This window comes from Eptesicus fuscus, chromosome 9, assembly GCF_027574615.1.
Source record: "Eptesicus fuscus isolate TK198812 chromosome 9, DD_ASM_mEF_20220401, whole genome shotgun sequence".
In the NCBI taxonomy this organism is placed as follows: domain Eukaryota; kingdom Metazoa; phylum Chordata; class Mammalia; order Chiroptera; family Vespertilionidae; genus Eptesicus; species Eptesicus fuscus.
The window spans coordinates 95,787,921-95,805,334 of record NC_072481.1 but is presented as its reverse complement, the minus strand read 5'-3'; the positions used below and the strand labels follow the sequence as shown (position 1 = coordinate 95,805,334).

Here is a 17,414-nt window from a genome sequence, read left to right as displayed (position 1 = left end):
ATAATTACTTTAAATGTAAATGAACCAAATGCTCCAATCAAAATACATAGGGTGGCTGAATATATAAGGAAAAGAAAAAAAACAAGGCCCACATACACTGAGTGGCCAGATTATTATGTTCTCTGAACGCATAATAATCTGGCCATTCAGTGTATTCCTATATAATAAAAGGCTAATATGCAAATTGTCTCTTCAACCAGCAGGCAGGCCGGCCACTGCCCATGTCCCCTCCCCGTGGACAGGCTGGCCGGACCCCACCCATGCACGAATTCATGCACCGGGCCTCATACACACACACACACACACACACACACACACACACACACACTGAGTGGCCAGATTATTATGCGTTCAGAGATCATAATAATCTGGCCACTCAGTGTATATGCTGCCTATAAGAGAGCCAGTTCAGAACAAAAGACACAGTCTAAAGTAAAGGGATGGAAAAGATATCTCATACAAATGAACAAACAAAAAAAGCTGGGTTGGCAATACTTTTGTAGACTTTAAAACAAAAGTATCAAGAAACATAAAAGGGCACTTCACAAAGATAAAAAGATCAATGTAACAAGAGGATATAACTCTTATAAACATTTACATAGCCAAGGAAGAAGCACGAAAATATACAAAGCAAATACTGACATAAAGGGAGAGACTGATAGTACTGAATTAATAGTAGGAGACTTTAACAGCCCACTGACATCAATGAATAGATTATTCAAACAGAAAATCAACAATGAAACAATGGCCTTGAATAACACATTAGAACAGATAAATTTAACTGATATTTTTTAGAGCATCTCACCCCAAAGCAGCACAGAATATATATTATTTTCAAGTGCACCTGGAATATTTACCAGGATAGATCACATGTTAGGACACTAGACAAGTCTCAAAAATTTTTTTAAGAAGATTGATATCATATCAAGCATCTTCTCCAATCAGAATAGCATGACTAGAAATAATTTACAAAAAAAAATCACAAGGAAGCAAAATAACATGCTAGTAGACAATGAATGGGTTAAGAATGAGATCAAAGAAGAAACAAAAGATATCTTAAGACGAAAACAAAAACACAACCACCCAAAATCTTGGGAGAGCCAAAGATGTTTCTAACCTAAAGGAACTAGAAAAAGAACAAAAGCTCAAAGTGAGTAGAAGGAAGGATGAGATAAAGATCAGAACAGAAATAAATGAAATAGAGACTAACAAAACAATAGAAAAGAACAATAAAACCCAGAAACTATTCTTTCAAAGCATAATTGATAAATATTTAGCCAGACACATCACAAAAAAGAGGACCAAAATCATTAAAACCATAAATGAAAGAGAAGTGACAACTGATACCACAGAAATACAAAAGGGTTAGAAGAAAATACCATAGACAATTATATGCCAACAAATTGGACAAACCGGAAGAAGTGAATAAATTCCTAAAAACATACAATCTTCCAGGACTGATGAGGAAGAAACAAAAAATCTGAACAGACTGATAACTACTAATGAAATGGAACCAGTAATAAAAAATTTTTTTTAAACTCCCAACAACAAAAGTCCTAGACCAGATGACTTCATGGGTAAATTTTACCAAACATTCAAAGAAGAATTAATACCTATCCTCAAATAATTGAAGAGGAGAGAAAGACCCCATACTCATTTTAGGAGACCAGTATTACCCTAACACGAAAACCAAGACATTACAAAAAAAGAAAATTACAGGTCAAAACCCCTGGTGGACACAGATACAAAAATCATCAACAAAATATTAGCAAACCAAATTCATCAATATATTAAGAAGATCATATACCATGATCAAGTGGGATTTATTCCTACTTGATGCAAGGCTGGTTGAATGTCCACAAATCAATTAATGTAATACACCACATACAAAAATGAAGGATAAACATTATATGATCATCTCTAAAGATGAAAGGAAACGTGACAAAATCCAACATCTATATACGATAAAAACTCTCAGTAAAGTGAGGATAGAAGAAATATACTTCAACATAACAAAAACCATACGACAAACCCACAGCTAACATTATATTCAATAGTGAAAAGCTGAAACCTTCTTTATAAGCAGGAACAAAACAAGGATGTCCATTTTCACTTTTATTCAACACTAGAGGCCCTGTGCATGAAATTCATGCATGGGGAGGGGTCCCTCAGCCTGGCCTGCACCCTCCCCAATCTGGGATCCCTCTCACAAGCCAGAATCACTGGCTCCTAAGCGCTCATCTGCCTGCCTCCTGCCTGATGCCCCTAACTGCTCTCCCCTCTTGGTCTGATCCCCCTAACTGCCTAACTGCTCTCCCCTGCCGGCCTGGTCCCCCTAACTGCTCTCCCCTCCTTGTCTGATTCCCCTAACTGCCTATCTGCTGTCCCCTCCTGGCCTAAACCCCCTAAATGCCCATCTGTTCTCCCTTCCTCTCCGCGCCTTCAGACCCAGGCGCAGAAATGCTGAGAGCTCTCCGCCGAGGCCCCACCCTCATCCTGACGCCCGCCTCTAGGCCGTGTGGCACCGAGGGCCTGCACACACCTCCGCAGGGGGGCGCCCCCATCCTGATGCCCTATCCAAGCCAGGCGGTGCGGCACACCTGCGCGCGCCTCCACCAGGGGGTCCGCTGCGGCCTGTCCTTACACCCCCCTCCGGGCTGGGCAGCATAGCAGGCCTGTGCGCACCTCCATCGGGGGGCCACCACGGCCCATAGATGTCCCTCTCCGGGCAGGACAGTGCAGTGGGCCTGTGTGTGCCTCCGTCGGGAGTGGCCTCCACCTCCGAGGCAGTGTGACATTAGCACTGGGCAGGCCTATGCGCACCTCTGCGGAGTGAAGTCCCCGCCCGCATCCCGGCCCACTAGCTCCTGTGCATGCGCAGCCTGTTGACCAGTTGTGACTGGGACACCGTTAGGACCAATTAGTATATTACCTCTTTATTATATAGACAGTATTGCAAGTCCTAGCCACAGTAAACAAACAAGAAAACAAAAAAAAAAGGCATCCAAATTGGAGGTAGGGGGGTAAAACTGTATTATTGCAGATGACATGATACTATATAGAGAGAACCCTAAAGATTCTAACAAAAATTATTAAAACTAATAAACAAATTCAGTAAAAAAGGATATAAAATTAATATTTAGAAATGAGTGTCATTTTTAGATACCAATTATGAACTATCAGAAAGAGTAATTAAGAAAACAATCCCATTTACAATTGTATCAAAAAAAATAAAATACCTAGGAATAAATTTATCAAGGTATTAAAAGACCTGTATTTGGAAAACTATAAAACACTAAAGACAGACATTGAAAAATACACAAGTAAATGAAAGAATATACCGTGCTCATGAATAGGAAGAATTAACACTGGTAAAATGTCCATAGTACCCAAAGCAACCTACAGATTCAATACAACCCTATGAAAATTCTAATGGCATTTTCACAGAACTAGAACAAATAATCCTAAAATTTATATGGAACCACAAAAGACCCTGAATAGCCAAAGCAATCTTGAGAAAGATCAAGTTGGTGGTATCACACCACCTGATATCAAACTATATTGTAAAGCTAAAGTTATCAAACAGCATGGAACTGGCATAAAAATCCTATAAAATAAAAGCCTAATATGCTAAGTGTTCGGTTGACCGGTTGGCCATTCAACCAAAGTGTAATATGCTAATGATATGCTAAGGCCGCTCAACCGGTCGCTATGACGTGCACTGACCACCAGGGAGCACAGATCCAACCGGTAGGTTAGCTTGCTGCTGGGGTCCAGCTGACTGGGACTGAGCAAGACACTCCGGACACACCCTGGAGCCCTCCCCAACTGGCCAACCTCCTGCTTCCCTCCCCGGCCCCAATTGTGCACCAGTGGGGTCCCTCGGCCTGGCCTGCACCTTCTTGCAATCCAGAACCCCTCGGGGGATGTCAGAGAGCCGGTTTTGGCCCAATCCCGCAGGCCAGGCCACAGGACCCCAATGGTGCACAAATTCGTGCACCAGGCTTCTAGTAGATACATAAATCCTTTGAACAGAATAGAGAGCCTAGAAATAAATCCACTCTTATATGGTCAATTAATCTATGACAAATAAGTAAAAAATGTATAATGGGGTAAAGGCAATCTCATCAATAAATGGTGTTGGAAAAATTAAACTACTTTCTTATACCATATACAAAAATAAACTGAAAATAGATTCAAGACCTAAAATCATAAAACTCTTACAAGGAAACATAGGTAATAAACTCTTTGACATCCACCTTAGCAATATTTTTCAGGATATGTCCCCTAGGGCAAAGACAACAAAAGCACACATAAATAACTAGGACTACATGAAACTAAAGAATTTTTGCACTGCCAAGAAAACCATCAACAAAACCCAACCTCCGGAATAGTGAACATATTTGCCTCTGATATATCTGATAAGGGATTAATATCCAAAATATATTTAAAAACTCATACAGCTCAGCATCAAAAGAACAAATAATCTGATTTTAAAATGGACAGAGGACATAAATAGACATTTCTCTAAAGAAGACACATTATTTTTCCAGCATACCCATGAAAAGATGCTCAACATCACTAGTCATCAAGGAAATGCAAATTAAAACCACAATGTTAAACCACCTCACACCTGTCAGAATGGCTATCATCAATAAATCAACAAACATGGAGGAATTTGTTTCAATCAATATTTATCCCTTTAGATTTTCATATCAAATTTCAAACAAATTAGCAATGTCACTGGTGAAACTCAAGACAGTTGGTATAGGATCCTACATAACTCACCACTAAAGCAAAGAGCTGGGTGAGTAAAGATAATACACGTTTGTGGCATTTCTAGCAAATATAAGCCTAGAGCATTTCAAAGCTCCTATTAAATATCTGTGAGTTTCCAAAATATTCCTTCAATTCTATTTATAATGATTATTTCATGATAAATGTAATATATGTCCCAAAAAATATATGCATACTTTAACAGCTAATAGCTCAACTTTTAAAATGAAATGTATTTTAATAAACACTACTTTTATAATTATTTAATTTGTGTGTATACATTTTTGGGGACTATATATATACTAGAGGCCCAGTGCACAAAATTTGTGCACGGCAGGGTCCCTAGTGGCTGCTGGCCGGGGGTGCCTCCTTTCCCCTGGAAGGGTCTCCCTTCCCCTGCTGCCACTGCCACCACCACCCCTTGGTGGAACTCCTGGTTGAACTCCCAGTTGAGGGGACAATTTGCATATTAGGCTTTTATTATATAGGATACCTGGCCATCATGGCTCAGTGGTTGTGCATCAACCTATGAACCAGGAGATCACGGTTCAATTCCCAGTCAGGGCACATGCCCAGGTTGTGGGCTCAATTTCCAGTGTGGGGCATGCAGGAGGTAGCTAATCAGTGATTCTCTGTCGTCATTGATTTTCTATCTCTCTCCTCCCCCTCCCTTCCTCTTTGATAACAATTTTAAAAAATTAAAAAAAATTTATGTACACACACACACATAATTTTCACTTGCTAGGTAAAAGGCATAGGGTAATATTACCTTATAATAGACAAATATGCAAATTGACCGCACCTTCGCTACGCCCAAGCCACGCCCACCAACCAAGCCAAGCCCATCAACCACGCCCACCAGGAAACCGTTGCAGGGACGTTGGGGTGTGGCGGAGCCCAAGGCCGGGAAAGCCGCCCGAGGCTTTCCCGGCCTTGGGCGCCAGCGGGGTGCCTTCGACGATCGCAGGAGACCACTGGGGGTTGGCTCCTGCGATCGGTCGCAGGGATGCTGGGTGCGGCTGAGCCCAAGGCCACCGCCCAGGGCCAAGCCCGGACCCTGAAAGAAGGCAGAAGGTGGTGGCCATAGCCAAGGCCTGGGTCCCCGGTGCCGGCAGAAAACTGGTGCAGGCAGCCAGGTGAATGAAGGTCTATTGCACGAATCTTCGTGCAAACAGGCTACTAGTGTAAAAGATATAAACTAATTACCACTATGCACATATTTTTCCATAACTGACACAAAAAATTATATATTGTATGATGTATGAATCCATTTATATGAAATTTAAAGACAGGTAAACCCATAGGGACAGAGGGTAGATTAGTGATGGCTAAAGAGGGGTAATGGGAAAGGATTGATAGTAGGTTCAGAGTTTCCTTGTAGAGTGATAAAAATGCTCTAGAATTAACGAAGTGGTGACACCTGCACAACTTTGTGAACATACCAATTCTGCTTCAGAATTAGAGCATTAGATTATCATTATCACCACAAACCTAGAACCAAAAAAAAAAAATGGATGCAAGAATACAGGATGATAGCATTTTTTAAAAAAGCATTTAAACCCTGGCTGGCCAATTCAAGCATTGGTTTGAGTATCATCCAAAGGTTTCAGGTTTGATGAACCAATGAATGCATAAATAAGAGGAAAAACAAATCGATGTCTCTCTCTCTCTCTTCCCCTTCCTCTTTCTCTAAAATCAATAAAAAAAATTTTTTTAAATAAAAAAGCATTTGACACTACTAAATTCCTGAAGTCTTCTGATTCAAGATCAAATGAGACTAAAGAAACCATGGCCAGGATTGAAAAGGTGAGGGAGCAGAGGAAGGCTTTACAACACCCAGCGATATAAACTGACTTCATTTATAGTCATGTGCGGCATATGACATTCCAGTCAATAGCAAACACATATAAGATGACAGTGGTACCATAAAATTATAATGAAGCTGAAAATTTCCTAGTACCTAGTGATGTTATTAACCTTTGTAATGTCTTAGCACAATGCATTATGGATCATGTGTGTGGTGATGCTGGTGTAAATAAACCGACTGAGCTGCCAGTAGTATAAAAGTATAGCACATACAATTATGTACAGTACATAGTACTTGATAATAATGACTGTTACTGGTTTATGTGTTTATTATATTATAATTTTTTAATTATTTTAGAAGGTATTCTTTCTACTTATTAAAAAAGTTTGCTGAAAAACAGTATGCTGCATTACTCCTGCCGTAATTTTTTACATCCATGTCTCTTGATATTATAATTTTTCCTGTGCTTTGATTTAATCATGTTGTTTTATAAATTTAGTTTAGCCTAAATGTACAGTGTTTCTAAAGCCTACAGTCCTGTACAATAATGTCTGTCCTAGACCTTCACATTCACTCATCACTCACTCACTGACTCACAAGCAACTGCCAGTCCTACAAGCTCTATTCATGCTAAGTGCCTTAATAGGTAAACCATAATTTATCTTTTATAATCATATTTTTACTGTACCTTTTCTATGTTTAGATATGTTTAGAAACACAAATACCACTGTGTTACAATTGCCTACAGCATTCAATACAGTAACATGCTGTACAGGTTTGTAGCCTAGGAGCAATAGGCTACCATACAGAGTAGATGTGTAGTAGGCTGTAACATCTAGGTTTGTGTAACTGCACTCTGTGATGTTTGCACAAATATGAAATTGTCTAATGACTCATTTCTCATATTTTATGCCCATCGTTAAGTGCACAGGACTGTACTGCAACTCGGGGTTAAAAGTAGCGGGAAAAGCACTAGAACAACAATAAGCTGCACATAATAACTCCTTTGGAAAATGCCAATGGCCTAGATTTTGTAGTCCTGGACAACACATCAATAATAGAAACTCCATTCCAACAAGACTGCTAAGAAGACAGGAAAATGAACAAACAATGCAAAATCCCAACCATTAATGAATCTATACATGCTTACTTAAAATATAAACTACTTGACCATCTCAACAAGAATGTTCACAAATGAGAGGAACAAAATCAAGAAGCTATTGCTAAGCCATTTGTAATGAAAAGAATTGGGGAAAATATATTGTTCTAAATGTATATTATTGCATAAAAACAAAATTTCATTTGTCTCAACTTGTTAAATCTTTATGATGAAATAAGCCATTTATTACTGCTGACAAATATAATAACTACAGCAAACAGGCATGCCAAAATCAATGTAGATGCTCAAAAAAGGTGAAGGAATCAACTGTCAGCTTAAATTGGTTAATCTTATTAAAATTGTTAAACATGACAATATGTCATGTAACTCCAGATTTTTTTTCATAAGCAGAGTTGGATTAATGTGACCCAAATTTTGTATAATAGCTTTCCAATTTCTAAAAATACATCAACTTTGTCACTTTATCTTAAATTTCCTGTTTTACTTCTCTAGCTCTACCTCAAATGAAACTTCTTCAAGGCCATATATATGACATAGTGAAAGCAAAATAATCAGAGCACTCAGCAGTGTCATTAACATTTCTGAGCTGAGGGATTAAACAGGCAGATGCTATGTAAAATGACTGTTGGGAGAGACGGGTTGCAGTGCTGAGATTGCACCACAGCTGTAAGGGATTGAAGCTACTAGCTATGGATTCAAGCTTTGAGAAACTCTGGACACAATTCCGGCATCCGAAATAAATTAAAGTAAACAGTCTTGCTCTCTCTCTCATCCACCCTGTTAGCAGCCTCTGGGCTGAGCGGAGACCACACACTCGGACCACACAGCGCCAGCTGAACTCCTTGCACGCAACATCTACAAGCTGTCACTCCGCAGCAGAGAGAAAGGAGAAGGAAAAGGGAGGGCTGGGGGGTAGGAGATTAGAGAGTGAGAAAAGGGAAGGGAGTGAGGGGGAGGGAAGAAGAGAGAGAGCAGAGTCTCCTCTACTTACAGCTGGACAGAATGTGTGGTACGGAGAAAGGAAAAAACCTCCCAGAGAAAACAAGCTGGTCATGGCCTTGTGTAGCCTTGACCTGTACTCCCTCATACCAATTTAGTAGTTGATGAAGGATTAACAAAGCATCCATTTAACATCAATTAACCTCCTATCCATCACAGGTCAGAAGAGAAAATTACCATTATAAAAGCATTTTATTAAAATAAAGACTAAAAATTATTATAATTTATAATAATTACTTTAATAAATGCATTTTCTTTTAGATTTATATTATATTAGTTTTAACTCACCTGCCTCTTTTCCTTTAATGAAGCACAGAGGGTATATTTAAAGTATTTATTCAAAAGAGGTCAGAAAATTTTAATTTTATAACTTTCCCATATTTCATTGTGTCACAATCTTTAATTTTCCAAAGTACTATTTTTACATAACTTCAGACTAAAAATAACTAGTAGCAGTAATATTATGGGAGTTAGGGGAGAACAAAAAATGTAACCACAAAAATAGGTCTAGAATTTGTTTTACTATTAAGAATTTTTTTTTACATAGGAGACAAGAAATCTGAACAAAACGGTGTGCAAGTGTCTTACCCTGGCAGGTCCCCAGAGGTTCAACTCAGGTAAAGCTAGGAGTTGGAAATATAGAAGCTCTGACTCACTGAAGATCAAGGAAAGCCTCCTAATGTTAAAGCACTATTTTCTTAGATGAAGCCATAGTAAACATTTCCCCTCAAAAAACATCAAAAAAATAAAAATTCCCAAACCCTATCTTTCTCCATGCTACTCAAACTTGCATCAGGAGGGAGCAAATCAGAAAGGTGAATCTCAGGACCCCAGTCCAATCCTACTAAGTCAGAATCTACATTTTAGCCATTTGTCTACAGATTAATGTTTGATAAGCACTAGGTAGACTTATCCAGTCCAGAGCCATCTTGGATCTAAAGGACTCCACAAAAACCTGTTTGCAGAGCTGCCTACTGAGTTTTGACCATAAACTTACTGGTATACTCAACTAGTATCTCAGGCTACCCAGCAACATAATCCAACTATTGATTTCAACACATCTTCCTTGAGTCATGTTCAATCTAGCTAAGGATAGAATTGCCCCTTGAGGCTGGGCTGAACTGGCCCCAAAACAGATCTTCCAGAGAAATTGGGGAAAGGGTTTTAAAGAATGGCAATTTACTTCCTTCAGTTTTCTGTAAACTCAGACTCTATTATTCCTCAGCAGCTCTACCACAAGTCGGACAAGTCTTAGCAACAGAGTCATGAACTCTTTGGTCCAATTTTCTATAATAATCGTCTCTCTCCTTCTCCATCTCAAAATTATGGTTAACAAAATTATAACCATGAATCAATCTGAAAGAATCCATGTGCCCTCTCGCAACCTAGGACCCCTAAGGAGATGTTGGAGAGCTGGTTTCAGCCCGATCCCCGCAGGCTGGGCCGAGGAACCCCACTGGTGCACAAATCCGTGCACCAGGCTGGTTTCAGCCTGATCCCTGCAGGCCAGGCCAAGGGACACCACCGGTGCACGAATCTGTGCACAGGGCCTCTAGTATGCATATAAGATCTTTGGTTAATCTTTTCCCGCCCTCCCGCCCTCCCGCCCTCCTACCTACCCCCTCCCTCTGAGATTCATCAGTCTGTTCCATGTTTCCATGCCTGTGGTTTCCACTCCTGTGTTGAGCACCTGCCCCCTGGTAGTCAGTGCACGTCATAGCTACCGGTCAAACAGTCGAAGGGTCGAACAGTTGCTTAGGCTTTTATATATATAGATGGTACAGACTGACAGATGTCAGAGGGGAGATTTGGGGGAGTCGGGGGGTGCTGATGGGATGAAAGAAGGGGAAGAAATAGCCAAAGAACATATATGCATACTCCATGGACACAGACAACAATGTGGTGACAGCCAGAAGGAGAGAAGGGTGGCATCTGGGAAGAGGGGAGGTAAGGCGGGGAGGGAATGAGGGACATCTGTAATAATGTCAACAATAAAAAGAAAATCATAGCCCAGCCAGTGTGGCTCAGTGGCTGAGCGTCAACCTATGAACTAGGAGATCACAGTTCAATTCCCTGCCCCAGTTGCATGCACAGTACCCACTGGGGGGACTGCAGGAGGCAGCTGATCAATGATTCTCTCTCATCACTGACATTTCTATCTCTTTCTCCCTCTCCCTTCCTCTCTCTGAAATCAATATAAAAACATTTTAAAAAAGAAAATCATAAACCATCCAAAACCACAGAACTATGTAAGTGAAAAAGGCCTAAAAAATTCATTTTGATGAAGCTAAGGGCTAAACCTGCCAAAAGCAGCACAACTAGCAAATAGCAAAGGGAGAACTCATTCAGTGTTGCACAATGATTACTAATGCTAACTTTGTGCCAAGTAACAAAGTTATGCTCTGTGCCAGGTGCTTTGTTCCAGGTAACAAAGGCATGCTTGAGTCCACGTTGTGCCATTTATGTTCTAATTAACTAAAATCCAGGATTCCTAAATCCTGGTGCCCACTGTTCTTTCCATTATTGCAGCAAGATTTTCTGTAAGTGGGAAATAATAAGTAGAAGGAATTACTAAAACCAAAATCATAAGTAAAGCAAACTGTAAGGACCCCCCCCCCCCCCGCCCCTATATTAAGTTAACAAGTGTACATCAAGTTTTTGAGCAAACCTAATATAATTTTAAAGGGGTTGGAGGGAGTCTAATCAGTCAGTTTCAAATTATTGTGCCTGACCTTCAAGTCACTCCATAATTCAAAATGCATCACTTACCTACCCGTCAGTGGGCCTTTAGTCCTGGTGTGCTGCCCAGATGTTCACCTTTGAAGGCCACATCCTTCCCATGAAGATCTGACCTCCATGAAGCCTTCCCAATTACTCTACCTCAACAGATTGTTCCCTTCTCTTAATTCCTGCTGTACTTACACGCAATACTATGGTTTAGTTTTTAGCTATTCTTTGAAATGGCAAAAATGCCCCTTCTGAATCTAAGCTAACATTATTTTATTCCCAATGTGTGTCAGGCAAATGCTAAAATTGGTAGATAGAAAAATGACTGAGGCTAATCCTTGTCCAGCAAGAGGTTAGTCTTTTGACAGATATGTAAATATCAGCAATAACTATAGCCCCTAAGACAGGGATAAGACAAATGCTAAGTGATTATAGGATTCACTGAGTTGGAAAACTTCAAAGCAGAAAGAACTCTGAAAAATAATCTAGTTTTATGCATTCTCTAATTATAGGAAAATGGAGACTGAAGCCCAAAGAGGCTAAGCAACAGCCCAGGCTACAAAGCATATCGGTGGTTGCTTTCACTACTAAGCCAAAATACCTTTGACTGTAATTTTCAAACTGAGGACCAAGGATACCTATAAGTATGTCCACACCTTCAAGATTTGTAATTTCTCTACAATTCCTTTGTGTTTGTATCAATAATAATTATTTAAAATTAACATAAACACAGAATCGTGTGATTACAACTGAACACTACTACACCACTGGATTTCACCAGCCACTCCAGGGGACACATGGCCACATTCCCTGAAGTCTAAGAACAATCTACACTCTAGCATTCTCCTTAGCACTGTGATTAATGCTATTTCACATTCTAGTCCATTTCAAAATCCTCTCTACTTAACACTGGCCAAAAATTATCCATTCAGTGAACATTTAAGCTCCTACTATTCAGTCAGTGCTGTACTAGGAATACTGGCTAGATGAAGAGGAGTAAGCTAGAGAATGGGTGAAAAAGTAACTGAGAGACTAATAGTTTAAACAGCATTTCCTCTACCGCCTGATCCTGCCTCTGCCTGGCCCTCGAAATTGTCCGAAGTCCTTTACTAGAAGACTGCCTTTGCAAAGTTTTTCGAGTACCAATTTCTTTTCCCATAAGACTTATACAACACGCTCTCAAATATCTGGAATGTAAATTTAACTTAGCAGGTTAACAGTTGTCTTTTCGAAAGAGAATAGTTAAAAATGATATTCAGTACAGGAAATTAAATGCTTGACAAGGAAAAAATCATTTTGTGAAACTTATGGGGAATCCTCTGCTTCTCTGCTTAAAATTAGTTTCTTCTTAAATCTAAGAGAACATTTAAATAGAAAGCACAAATCCTCTTTCTATTATCCCCCTTGATGCAATACCTTTTTAAAAAAATATATATTTTATTGATTTTTTTTTTTATTTTTTATTTTTTTTTTTTTATTTTTTTTTTTTAAATATTTTTATTGAGGTATTATATGTGTACATATCTTACTATTACAGAGAGGAAGAGAGAGGGATAGAGAGTTAGAAACATCGAGAGAGAAACATCCATCAGCTGCCTCTTGCACACCCCCTACTGGGGATATGCCCGCAACCACGACAGATGCCCTTGACCGGAATGAACCTGGGACCCTTGAGTCCGCAGGCCGAAGCTCTATCCACTGAGCCAAACCGGTTTTGGCGATTCAATACCTTTGAGTACACAAGTGACCCTGGGGAAGTTTCTGGGTTTCAGTTCCTTTGTTATTAGTCTGGTACACGGAGCCTGCCCAGAATATACTAACACAAAGGAAACAGTGTTACTCATTAGGAAATAGGTCCATCCATATTAGCCTGAATTGGTAGCAGCTTTCCAATACAGTGCACCCAATGATTTCATTAACCTGTGGCAGGTTAGAGTGTTTTTTTTTAAGTTTTCCCAGCCTCGAAAAACAATGAAACCAATTTTCTCATACTTATTGGTATGATTAGCCTTCAATGATTAAAACTAGCTTATTTCCTTTCAAGAAGTGTTTGTTGGAATTGAGGAAGCGTCCGTGTACTAAGTCCCTGGAGGGCGGGCCAGGCGCCGCCAGGTCTGTGGGCGAGTCACTGAGCGGGGAGCCGGCTCCGGAGCCCGGCGGCAGGTCCCCAGGGCAGCTCACGGGGAGAGGACCTGACAGGTCACCCGCCGTTCTGGGCTGGTTCTGCAACAGCACCTACCTCCAGTGGAACCGGAGCCGCCAGCTGGCAATGCTACGACTGTGACAGACGCCTGGGAGACGCCCAGGGTAGCCCTAACCTGAGGCACACGGGTGCAAGCCGCGCCTACCGCTCGCCCAGCACCGACACAGCCTCAGACCTAACTCGGTGGCCCTGGCGCCGGGGGCAGGACAGTGTCCCCAGGCCCGGCCCCGCTGGGCGCAGGCGGCTGCCAGACTCCCCTCCCGGTCGGACAGAGGATGACGACCGGCGCGGGCCGACAGCCGCTCCCACCCGCCTCTTCGGAAACTGGCTCGCCGCCGCCAGGGCATCCAGGCTCGACACGTACCTGGGCCTCCCTGACGCCCCTCCAGCTGCTCGGACAGGGTCCCAGCCGCTTCCGGGAAAAGCTGTCGGGCGGCGACCCCCTACCGCCAGCCTCCACTTCCGCCCTCCCGGAGCGCCGAGGGAGTCGATGCGCCGGGCAGCCGAGCGCCGAGTCTGCGATGGGCCCTGGCGAGACGAGGACCGCGGGGGGCGGGGCGAGGACCGCGGGGGCGGGGCGAGGACCGCGGGGGCGGGGCGAGGACCGCGGGGGCGGGGCGAGGACCGCGGGGGCGGGGCAAGGACCGCGGGGCGGGGCGAGGACGACACAAATGCCGCAGGACCCTGGAAGTTGTGGAGGGGAAAGTTAGTCTGCAGCCTGCAAGTCCTGAGCTTTGATGGTTTGAATGCAGCTAACTCGGTGAACACACCCGTGGCACAGGCGCTACATGTAAAAAAGTGATGACATCAGGCAGTCACCTCCGTTCAGGGTCTCACTGGGGTGTGGGTAACCCATGACAGGGCAAGAGGACAAGGAATGTCACTTAGAAAGCTACCGCCGCAATCTAGGCAGGAAATGACGTGAGGATGGCGGAAGGTGGTGCCCAGAAAATGACAAAATACTCTTCTGGTTGCTTCTATTTTATTAGCCAAAGAAGCAGCAGAATCATCCGTGAAAATGGAGGATGAGGGGCCAGGAAGGTTTGAGGAGAAAGAATGAAATCTTTGTCTTGGATATTGTGAAACAAATTACTAAGAAAATGTGCTAAGACTTCTTGGGATGTGTCGTCCTAAGTATTAGGGTCACCGAAGGAGGAATGGAGGAACTCACGAGGCCAAAAGGGGTAAAGAATTATAAATGTATTATTACATCTGCTAGCAGAAGGGCTGAGACCAATATGGTATGGGGGGTGGGGGTGGGGGGGGCGTAGAGTAGGGGGAGTGGGGTATTTATGTCTCTTATAAAGGTCAGTCAAAGTAACCTGTGGGACCAGGTATAGGCGGTCCACTGGAAACTGGGTTAGGTGGTTTACTGGAAAGGGAAGGCCTAATCATGAAACCTACAATCCCCTTGAGGGGCAAGAGCCCCAAGTGGGGCATAATGGAGCTCAAAAATGGGCCTAACATAAGTTTAAAATAGAACCAGTCATCATGCTTTTGTATGTTTTGGCTACTGTGGTGTAGGTAGTTAGTAGAAAACTATTTGTAACTATAGTTGGAGTTTTACAAGGCAGAAGGGGCAAGGAACAAAGGAGTTGAGAGTCTATTCAAAAAAATGACATTATGGAGGATGATGGAGTTTAAGCTTGTGTCACAGGGTTTTCAGAGGGTTTTTATAGTAGTCCTGGAATTGCCCACTGAGATTGGAAAAGGTGGCAGATAACTAGGGTGATCCAACTCTGCATGAGATAACTTTGTATCTTGTTTGTTGTCCTGGTTTAATCATCAAAAGTGCCCCTTTTACTGTCAAAAGTGTCCCTGTTTGGACAATATATGGTCACCCTAAAGTCACTCCACATTACAAAGAGAGCCGGAAACAATTGGGGTCAGACATTTCCTTGAGGTTTGGAAGGTATTCACCCAACTAGCTCTGATACGGGTTAGTATCAGGCATGCAGGAAGAAGCCTGTGCTTACTGCCATCAGAGCGGAGCTGAGAATGGGGGTGAAGTTCTTGGGAGAACTTACCTGCCATTGGGACTTTATGTGATCAAGAGTATGCTACCTGCTTCCAGACCAGAACTTCCCAAAGGTAGGAGACCTATTGCAGTGACCAGTTACAGCTGAGTGGAGGGGAGCATAGCCATGAAGCAGAGACATAACCATGGTGAGGGTGTTGCCACCTCTCACCCCAAGAACTCACACATGCACCACACACAAATTTCATCTTTGCCCACCTGTATGTGTCACATGAATGCCCACCAGAGAGCATCCACAGCAGAGGGGCACCAGTGCCGAGGAAATTTGACCAGCCTCTGTCCTGGGTCATCCCCATATTTGTACAATGGGCCTATGAATGGATTAGCATGGTGGCAGAGATGGCAGATCTAGACAGAATGACCACCCCCGTCAGCTGCAGTGGCCAGTGTGCAGCCAGTGATAATGTACCTTCCCTCGAGAAAACCAGGCAGTCACTTGGCAACAAGTTCATTTCCACAAACCCAGATACATATCCTAGGTTTGGGTTTGTCTTCCTGCCTGCAGGGCCCTGGCAAGCATTGCTATTGGGTTGCACACATAGAATCTGATTTTTCATTGTGGGACTTCCATAATATCACCTGGGACCAGGAACTTCTTTTAGAGTGAAAGAGGTATGAGAAAGGGAACAATACCACAAGATCCACTGCCATACATCACACACTCAGAAGCTGTGAGATAGAGCATAATGATAGAACATTAGAATAGCCTCTAAAGGCACAGCTAAGCCTGTGGATGACATTTTGCAGGGTTGCATTGCTATGCCAAGGGATACAATATATATATATATATATATATATATATATATATATATATATATATATTGTGTATATATATATATATATATATATATATATATATATATATATTATATATATATATATATATATATATATATATATATATATATATAGCATCTCTGATTGAGTCCTGGCTTTTCTATCAGGGGAAGATGCTCTGCCAGGGGTCAGAAAGTGCCACTAAATCTAAAGGCCTCTTTTCATTTGGGCTTCACCATATAGGCAACAAAACTTGACCCTTCTCATTAGGAGGAAATGGGGCAGGGAAGATTATTTCTGGAACTTAGGACACTCACTGGACATCTTTTCCATGCTTGGTGATGAACCTGGCAATAAGGGATTAGACCCTAGCCTGGGACGAAGGGACACAGGGACAAAGATGTAGGCCACTTGATCAAGGAAGCAGTCCAGGCTAGCAGAAGTGTTAGTCCAGGGTGAGGGGGATCTAGAATGGGTAATACAGGGGTACATAATGGGAATCACCATGGCCTTAGGTACAACTATAGCAGGAACCCATAGCTCAACTTATCGGTACCCCTGATGTGGGTACGATGACATCGGTGTGAGGAATCAGTAATAGGGAAAACTGAACACAACACGGCATGTGAGGGATGGATAGTAACAGAGGCCATCAGAGCCAACCCATATTTCTCTGTTGTCCTCCCCTGCTCTCTGAAGTCTGCTTTCTGGGAAAGCCTGCCCCTTTGTACCTCACGGCTTTTTTTCCTGGATCAAGGCAAGCTGGACACACTGACCAGAGTTCACTGGACCAGAAGTAGGCTTCACCCAGTCAGGCTGCCTCCCTCATGGAGTAGCTGGGAGGCATGATATCCAGTATATGCCAGAGTTTCCCTTGAGACTGAGCTCCAGCATCCTCAGGAAGGCCTTCACAGCACATCTTTAATTGGCTTCCTTCCCTTTCCCCACCTGGCTCCCCCATGCACCT

The 17,414-nt window shown here is 42.3% G+C and overlaps 1 protein-coding gene across 1 annotated transcript in view; it reads right to left on the bottom strand.

Moving 5' to 3' along the window:
- Positions 1 to 14,149, bottom strand: part of EXOC2 (exocyst complex component 2) — a 262,715-nt gene extending 248,566 nt beyond the window's left edge. The window contains exon 1 of the mRNA XM_054721573.1: positions 13,997 to 14,149. The gene's annotated coding sequence lies outside the window, so the exon portion shown is untranslated. The remainder of the gene's footprint in view (positions 1 to 13,996) is intronic.
- Positions 14,150 to 17,414: the final 3,265 nt, after the last annotated feature.